The following is a 9,814-nucleotide window of genomic DNA, read 5'->3' on the forward strand; positions in this document are numbered from 1 at the left end:
TTAATAAAATATTGCACGAGCATTATTTTATAACATTTGTATAAACATCAACCATCGAGAAATATAAAACAGACAGCGGAAATACATATAACTGCGTGACGTCAGCAATGAAAACGATGACCACTAAAACAGACAGTACAAATGAGTATGATTATGTTGAAACATAGGTGCAGCCACGGTGAAGAACGATTGTCACATGAGGAAGCCAGTAAAAACGGAAAGATAGGCGTACTGTATGTAAAAAGTCAAATGTTGATGCACATTTTGCAGAATGTGTACTAAACATTGAAACTTAAATATTCAAATATAATTGATTATAAAAACAATCTTCAACATGAAAGGAAAACATTAAAGTGAAACAATTAATTTATTTTACTTTAGATTTGACTTGCCTTTCGGTGCAATGCTCAGTGTATAGGTTCGTTCACACGGAAGACGGCGACGTTCAACCTTTTACAGGATTTATATTATTCAACAGAACAGCGACGTTTTCAAATTACTTCAACTGAATATTCCATAATACAGTATCACATGTGAATCACATGTATCTCCTAGTATATCATAGACCATAACCTAACCATTAACCTATAACCTTATACATAATACAGACACCACTGTGGTGCTGTTTAATTCGGAATGTTCCTATGATACACCATGTCGTATGTAGAGATACTGCACTGAGAATCGGGTAGTTAATTAGTTTGCTGATTTGGGTAATCAGCCAATCACGAGGCTTAATCATATTCTGGTTCATTTTTTGGTAAATTTCTAAGCTATGAATTAAAGTTAGAATTGAAGAGATGTCTTCGGCTTTCGGGAATGTACAAATTTTAGTTTTTGGTCCTAAACATAGTGCCACAACATTCTATTAAATATAGTACTCATAGCATAGAACTAAAATAAACGTTTATTTTATACACTCACTTTGTACTTTATCAAATGAATTGTTTCACAAACAAAAAACCCTCCCCCCCCCTCCCCACCTAAAAAAGAGTACAACAACCAAAGTATCACGAAATGTAAGAATAGTAAATATCTTTATTTAACATTTGATACGACAGGAAAAATAAAGTTATGCAGAGTGTTTTAACCAATCAAAGTCACGAACTACTCGGCATTTACAATTAAATTCTCACTAACCACGCCCCCGACTGATAAACGTTTATCACGCCCTCTGGAAGAAAAATGACAATGTATTAGGAAAGTATTTTTAAAGTATTACATCATTAATGTTGAATATTCAGTGGCGCTATTTCCTGATATTTTATTTCTGCAGTAATCAAGTTTATCACTGGTGCTGAAGTAGATCATTCCAACTTATATAACAACAAAATAAAGTTGTAATAAATAAAGTCCCAACGTGTAATGTTTAACTACGAATACAGGATCTAACCATATAGGAAGTTGTTTAATACTGGACATAATGTTTCATTGAAGTGTTTATAAATTGAGTACCATTTACAGCATACGTGAACATCAAGCAAACATGATTTAATTTCTAAAACATTATTACTGGTGTCTTTGAATCGTCGGAAAAAGGAATATAATTTATAGGAATATTTGCGTAAATCTCAATTTGGTAAGGAAGTTCCAATATTCGGACGTCAATCGAGGCGCCTGCGTAAAGGCCTGTGCACACCAAACGCGAAGCCGCGAAGCGTCATGCGTCACGCGTCATTCGACGGATCGCTTTGAAAGTTGAATTGTCATGCGTCTATTAGTTTTTCTTGTCGGTTCCCACTAAACGCGTCACGATCTGCTGATTCGTCGCGATTGCTAGGCCTAGGAGATAGTGGGTTGGCCAATACAATGCTACATTTAAAATAATCAGAGAAGATGACTCTGAAGTATTTCCTACGTAAGTTTAACCAGAGAAGAGTTAAATTAAAATGTAATTTAACTCTTCCCTGGTTACACCAATCACAGTGTTTGGTTTTGGTGGGAAAATGTTATCCTTTTCCAAAGCTTGAAATGTGCATGATTGTATGTATATATCACAAGGACAGAAGAAGATGTATCCAATATCAATACAGTTACAAGAATTAAATTTATTTATTGCATGTTGATTACACGTACATGTGATCTGCTGACTGTATTTATTAGAGGTGTTACAAATATCTTTCAACAGAGGTTATTATAACCATATAAAACATTTCATATAAACACGAACTGGGAATCTTCATGGGTTTGTCACTTTCAAATATAAACTATAGGCCTATATATTAATGTAAAGTTTTCACATTCATTTTCTAATTATTATTAAATATTATATTATTCATGACAAAACATACAGTTTTTTTCTCATTTGATTAAATGTAATAAATATCCCAAACTCATAATTACACTGTATATTATCTTATGACTTTTTTTTCACATAAATACACTTATGTAAATAGTGAATCATTGTTTTTAAAGGTATCATTAAATAATTAATCATTACACTGTATATTATCTTATGACTTTTTCACATAAATACACTTATTGAAATAGTGAATCATTGTTTTTAAAGGTATAATTAAATATCAACCAGATTTTCTTTTTTACTACTCCTGAATACTTTCGCAAAATAATATCAAAATAATAAATTTAAAATGTATCATCCCAAAAAAAATGAAAATTGAAGAAATATTATTATTGTTAAAAGTGAATAACTAACCCTAAAGTGTTATACTGTATTACACACAACGAAAATGTTTTAAATTATATTTTCAGGAAGACAATATATCTTGTCCAAAAAATGTCACTAAACTTAAAAATGTATTGTCCCATAGAATCATGAAAAATGAAGATGATTAAAATCAAATTTGAATAGGCCATTTTGTAGTTTTAACAAAGTTAATCACTTACATAGAAAAAAAAACCCAAAAAACTTATGTTTTCACTTATAAAATGAAAAAAATTCCATTAGCTGGCTGCCAATTTGACTATTTTTTTAGTATTGGAGTATAACAAAACATACATATTATATTTCCATGTGTTCTCTATTGCTAAAAAAAGACATTCAGTTCAGCTTTCCTTCTATAACCACTTAATAAATACTAGTTACAGTCCAACTTCTCCTTAATCTCTTCCATTTTCTATAAAAAAAAAAATGAAACAAGTATTAATAAATTGCTATAGTAAGGCATATTGCTCAAATCATTTTTTCTGGCCTATGTATGTCACCAACTGACATACCCATTTGAAAAAAGTCTATACAAACCTGTATCAGCCTCATAATTGCCAGTCCACGTTTTTGAGGAGCAATTGCTCTTAATTCCATGGCAATAATATACTGGCCGCTTAAACTACTAGCTTGGTCATTGGTGGAGTTTGTAACGCTGGTAATAGCCTGAAGGATCCCATTTATCAATGTTCATCTAATTGACATAAAAGAAACAAAAACAACAGTATTTATGTATTAATATTACTACTACTAGGCCTATCCTAGCCTTACAACACTAAATCAACTAAATATTAGGCCTATAAATATTAATTAATAATAATAAGTAGGCTAGGCCTAGCTCATAGTAGACTAGTAGGGATTAGTAAGTATTATGTAGGCCTATAAGTACTACTTGACATGGCCTAGCCTACTAGGGTATATGTAGCCTAGGCTAGGTAGGCCTAGCTAGGCCCTAGTATTGCCTAAACCTAGGTAGGCCTAGGCCTAGGCTAGAAATAGGCTTGCCAACTCACTTTACAAATTGATCTCTGACGCGTTTTAGGCCTAGTTTTTCTGGCATTCTTCTACACAGATGTTTGTCTGAAATTATTGTCTTCATGCATTAATCCTTATGTTTCTGTCTGTGTATGACTTACTTCCCTTATCGTAAAGACAAGAAGGGTAAGTATTTCCATAAAGACCTCGCTCGTCAGCCACCATTTTTTTGCCGTCGGTGGCGTCGATGAAAGATATTCCTGACTTCTGATTGGTTGACGAACGCAAACCGCGCTCGCGACGCCTCAAAAAGTTGACCAAGGTTCAACTTTTGAAAATTCGCGTGCGAAGCCTTCGCTGCTGTCGTTTTCAACGCGTTGAAGTTGAAATTCGACTATCGTACACTGTTCGCTTGTATGTTCACACTGGAAGTGTCCGTCGCCTGCCGCGTGCGTCACTTTTTAACGCGAAATTCGCGGCTTCGCGTTTGGTGTGCACCGGCCTTAAGTACACTACTATTCATATTATAACAACGCATGGGAACATCAATCGAACATTATGTCTTATGATATCTAATATTGACTACAATGTTTAAAATGTCTCATCTTCAACATTGTACATTGCTGTTTTTCAAGTGCTTGATTGTATTGTATAGTATATTTCACTGTTGTTGTGCACAATCCTATACTTTTACAAAACAACCCAAATCTGTTCTTGTTGGACAAGGAAACACAGCATCGTTATCGTGTGAATGGACACCAGCATTGAATGAAAACCATGTCGTTTTCTGGTCAGCATACCCTCATGTTGGTGGGTTGCAAGCAATCGATAGGTCAACTTAAAAGTACAATTTAACAACTATAGCAACATCTTCATATCTTTCCATTTTTAATGTTGGTTACAATGATGTAGGAAGATACAGGTGTGATATCTCGGAAGGTGCTGCTTCATTTAGTCTGTCTGAATTTGCTTCTGTGGTGATAGGAGAAATAGTGTGCGATCCAAAGAATAGCAATGGTGAGATTGGAACAACGATGACATGTTCCTATTTTACTTCTTATTATTCACGTGATATTGATTTACTATGGTATAAAAACAGGAAACAAATTACATCAAAAGTACCACAAAACAATGCTATAAAATCAAGAGCTTTGACTGTTGAAGACGATAGAGATGTATTTACTTGTAAAGCCACAATTAGATCTCAAAATCAAGTGATAGGAACTTGTGAAACTACTCCGCTAGTATTGACAATAGATGCAGAGATTGAACAATCACCGCCAGGTGCACTTCATGATGGAGATAGCTTTACCCTTACCAGCTTAGGGAAAGGTAATCCTGATTATTATGAATATGAATGGACGTGGAATGGCAAACCTGTAGGATCATCGCCAAATGGAAGTCGATTTGCAATAGATAATGTGCTAACTGTGAAGAGTGTATCAAGCAATGCCAACGGCAAAATAGTTACTTGTACTATTAGTCGTAGTAGTCATAACAGTAGTTTAGCAACCTATACACTGAACATTATAGAGCAAATGACTACACGTTTGCAGTCGACATCTGGTACGCGTACGCGCAACTCAATTACACGTCAGCTATCAACCGACGTCCCTCATGACGAGTCCCCAACAGTAGTGACTACACGTTTACAGTCGACACCAGGTACACCAATTACAGTCAGACTATCAGAAACTAATATCCAGGGTATTGATTCTACAATAGTAATCATTTTCATCATTGGCGGAGTTGCGATAGTTCTTGTGAGTTTGATAACAGCATTTACAATTTACTTTTTAAAGAAAAGGCACAATAAACAGTACGACAAAGAAGAGACAAAACCCGAAAATGTACCATTGAAAGAACCAGTCTACGGTAACACTGAACAAAACATTAACAGTTCTGAATTAGATAATGACCTGTGTGAAAATGTGGAAACAATGTACGCAGAACCTGACCTGTCAACAAATGGGTGCCATATTAAATATGACACGCCACAGAATGCAGTAAACATTGATAAAACTGATGATTCTTTAGGTAAGCCAATGAAACCTAATGAAATGAGTGATGCTAAGCCTAGAAAAAGGACAAGTGCCGAAAATACGGATATAATACAAGTAAGACCAACCGGACCAACCAAGTCCCACACTGTTAAAGAAAGTCTTGAAGATCTGTATTCTAGGCCCAACAAACCAACGACAAGAACGCCAGAAATTACGCACGAAGATCTTACTAAGAAAAACGTAGAAGGCTTAACGTACGCAGAAATAGAGTTTACAAGCGGTACGTTCCCAGCCCCTGAACCACAAGACTACGGGCTTGATTACGCAACTGTACATATTAAGAAGTAACGTAATACTGTTACGTAACCGTTACGTATTTACCGTTTACATTGTAACAATTTTTAATACGTTTATCATTAACACATATTGTAGAACTCAATATTAATCAATTTTCGATATGTGACGTAACTGTTTGGTCAAATCGTTTTGTGACAGTTTTATGCAATGTGTATGTAGGTCTAAGATTAAAACAGATTTAAAATAACAGACTATCATATTATCTATCTAGTTGTTTCTGTAACTTGTATACAGTTTTTCATATTGATATAAAGTACCATCATATTCTATGATAATTTTCTATGATAAATGAATACATAAATGCAGGTTGCATATATACTATTATATACTATATATACTATATATATACACGTTATTTTAAATGAAAGAACACTTCTTGCTAATTGTAAATAGATATCATAGCTTTAAATCCGTTTACTTAATAATAAACGTTTTGTAGTTGAATTCGGTTGCTTATCTATTTTGGTATTTAATTTAAAATAATCAATCTTGTGTTATGTAGGCCTAATTAACCTTGCGCATATAAATAAGTTACTTAATATATTTTCTATTTTAAAGAAACTGATGTAGGCCTACAGTATACCGTATTTTTTTATTTTAATCTCGAAATTGGATTTTTAGTTATTATCATTATATAATTGATTTATATTGATTAGATAGCTTAATATTATTGATTATGAAATTAAAGTTATTGATTATGTATTTGATATTGGTTGTTATTGGGTTTTCAAATGAAAGCCAAATGTGTGAGTTATTTTTTGTTCTTGTATGAGGAAGCAAACTGAACTAATTATTTTTGGAAATGAGGAGATTGAAACAACACTGACAAGATCAAGGAAGTACAGGAAACAATTAGCAACAGTTATGAGTTATATAAACACTAACATGAATGTATGAGGTTAGAGATTGGTGGTTACATTAATTCCCTTTCTGTTGATGGTACTTCGGACAATTCTCCCCGAGTGTTCAACAAGTCGGACTTCCGGAAAAAAGTAATTCAACATTACAGCAATTCCTACATGATCAAAAAAAAAAGAAGAAAAATGAAATAAATGAAAAAGTTTAAAATTAGTTAGAGATTGATGGTTACTTTCCTGTGGTAATTCGTTTAACTCTTAAGCTCTGTCTACACTATCAAACTAGTTTGACAAAAAAGGATGTGATGTACCAAAATATGGTGGTGATATTCCCAAATATGGTAGTGGTATATCATGTCCATATATGGGCCCTTCACATTTTTTTTGTCACATAACATTTGATATTGTAGAAAAACCTTTACTGTTTAAAAAAAATGACGCACATTTTTCATTTTATTTGAAATTCATATAGGCCTACAATTTAGATTTCAAAGATTTTTTTGTTATCTTTAGTGGTTCACCACCACATTTATTCATTCAATGTTTCATTAGGGCCTACATAATTTGTTACCATTATTTTCTGTTTTTCCTCATTAATATCATAATTTTAACCTTTAGTATCATCATTAATAAACATTCATTTGTTATTTTGTTTTCTGAATTACTAAACATTAATATACAGAGTATTTACTTCTTAACGTTCTTTTTTTTTGCTAAATCTTCTATTTACAAAACCAATTGTATATTAATTAAATACTTAGATTTCAAAGATAAAAACACACAAAGTAACGCAAAAGGTTCAAGTATGTTTTTTTTAGCTTGTGGTTCATCAATATCTATAAGATTGCACTGCGGTAATGTACCGGTACTGCAATGGTAACAAGTTAAAACCAAACCAACTTATCTTTCTCGATACTGAAGTAAAACTACAATTTATAACGCCTTCGATTTAAATTCCAAAAGATTTAGATTTTCCTTCGTGCTTCATCAATTGTACGGTAAAGTACCAGTCTGGTAACAAGTTAAGCCAAACCAATTTCTCTTTCTCCATACTGATAGTAAACTCTAAATTAAAGACTAAAACTAACTCCTTCGAGGAAGCAACGGCAATAGAAATTAAAGGGCGACAAATTTTACTTAATTCGTTTTTTATGACATTAAATGGTCGCACAGACACTTCTGTTCATCTATTCATAGCAAAAAACTATTCAAAACAAACAAGTTACGAAAACAGTAAGCCCTAACAAGGAAACAAGAGCATATGAAGCCCTGTCCACACTATCTAACTTTATGTAAAAAGTTATTGCCCATAAACGGACATGATGATGTCACATCACTACCATATTTGGGCATACCACTACCATGGGCACATCACACTTTTGTTGTCAAACTAGTTCGATAGTGTAGACAGAGCTTAATGCTGGTTGGACCAAAAATAGATCGGAAATGAAAAATCGGAACATAAAGGCTTGTTTCTAAGTGTTCTCTATGTCTTGTCGTCACTTGGAAGGTAAACATATTATTATGTACACTTCTCTCCCAGGCTAGGTCACTGCGTATTGTATATTGTTACAGTATTTCTATCTATGTTCAGTATTATATACTTTCTTATTTACATACCACCTATCCTATTGGTATATAAGTACTCTAGGCGTTGTTTTCTGTTCTTCTGATGATGAGAATTGTTTCTCGAAACATGTCACATTTTAAGGCAGTTTGCCTATTCGTTAAATGCCTCGCTATACTCACATTAACTCGTAAGTTCGGTGGAATCATTCATGATTTATCTATTATATAATATGATTGTATGATTACCGTTGTTTTGATAGTAGTAAATGAATTTAGAAATATCTCTTTACTACACCAATCGGTATAAAATAAAACTGAGAAAATAAGAATTTATTTATTTCAGTTAGTCTTATTTCTGAAGAAGCTGTGCGTGTAAAGTATACAACAACAGTGTCAAGTTAAACCATCCAAGTATTTTCATTTCGATTGGTTTGTTAAAAATGTCTAAATTCCTAATCCGGAGGTAATGAAGTAAATAAACACTGTATGGGGCATCATTGTATTATCACAGGATAACATACCACGCAATATAATAATAACACATATGAAACGATCTTCTAAAATAACTTTATAATCGGATAAACAATTATTTCTATATGATTGGATATTGTATTGGGCACAAATGAAATCATATCGCGTGAAGCTTTAGTAATAATGTCTTTCAAAAGAATGCGTTAAAACATCAACTATTCTTACACTGTAGTCATTACTGTAAATGATTGGAATCTACAATAGTCCTAAACAATCTCAATTTTGGTAAGGAAGTTACTTTAAACCGATCAAAAGCAATATTTGGGAATTGACATTCACAAGAATGGCTCATTCTCAATATTGGACATTGCTGTTCTTAAAGTTTCTGATTATATTTCATATATCTCACTGTTGTCATACGCAGTACTACAATTTTACAGAACATCCACAATCGGTTCTCGTTGCAGACGGACAAACTACAACGCTATCGTGTGAATGGACACCAGCATTGAATAACAACCATCTCGTAACATGGAAATACGATCGTGTTAATAGTCCTAAACGAATTGAAATTTCAGATACAAAATACGCATTAATGAACGAAGCAACATCTTCAAGTCTTTCCATTTCTAATGTTGGCTCTGGTGACGTAGGCAACTACATTTGTGAGATCTTCGAATGTGATTCATACAACAGTGTCTCATCTTCTACATTTGCTTCTCTAGTATTAGGAGAATTGATATGTTTTCCGGAGAATGTTGTTGATATAGGAACAACGCTGATATGCTCCTTCACCTCTTCTGATAATTCATATATTATTAATTTACTATGGTATAACAACGGAAAACAAATAACTTCGGGACAACAACAAAACAATGATTTAGAATCAACGGCTCTGACTGCCGAAGACGAAGGAG

The 9,814-nt window shown here is 33.2% G+C and overlaps 1 long non-coding RNA gene across 1 annotated transcript; it reads right to left on the reverse strand.

Annotated features, from left to right (window-relative positions):
• Positions 1 to 2,553: 2,553 nt before the first annotated feature.
• On the reverse strand, positions 2,554 to 3,867 carry LOC140055008 (uncharacterized). The gene is made up of 3 exons (XR_011846600.1): positions 3,679 to 3,867; positions 3,203 to 3,359; positions 2,554 to 3,077 (listed from the first exon to the last, which is right to left on the reverse strand). It is a non-coding gene; the product is annotated as an uncharacterized lncRNA (long non-coding RNA).
• Positions 3,868 to 9,814: the final 5,947 nt, after the last annotated feature.

This window comes from Antedon mediterranea, chromosome 7, assembly GCF_964355755.1.
Source record: "Antedon mediterranea chromosome 7, ecAntMedi1.1, whole genome shotgun sequence".
NCBI classification, from domain to species: Eukaryota; Metazoa; Echinodermata; class Crinoidea; order Comatulida; family Antedonidae; genus Antedon; species Antedon mediterranea.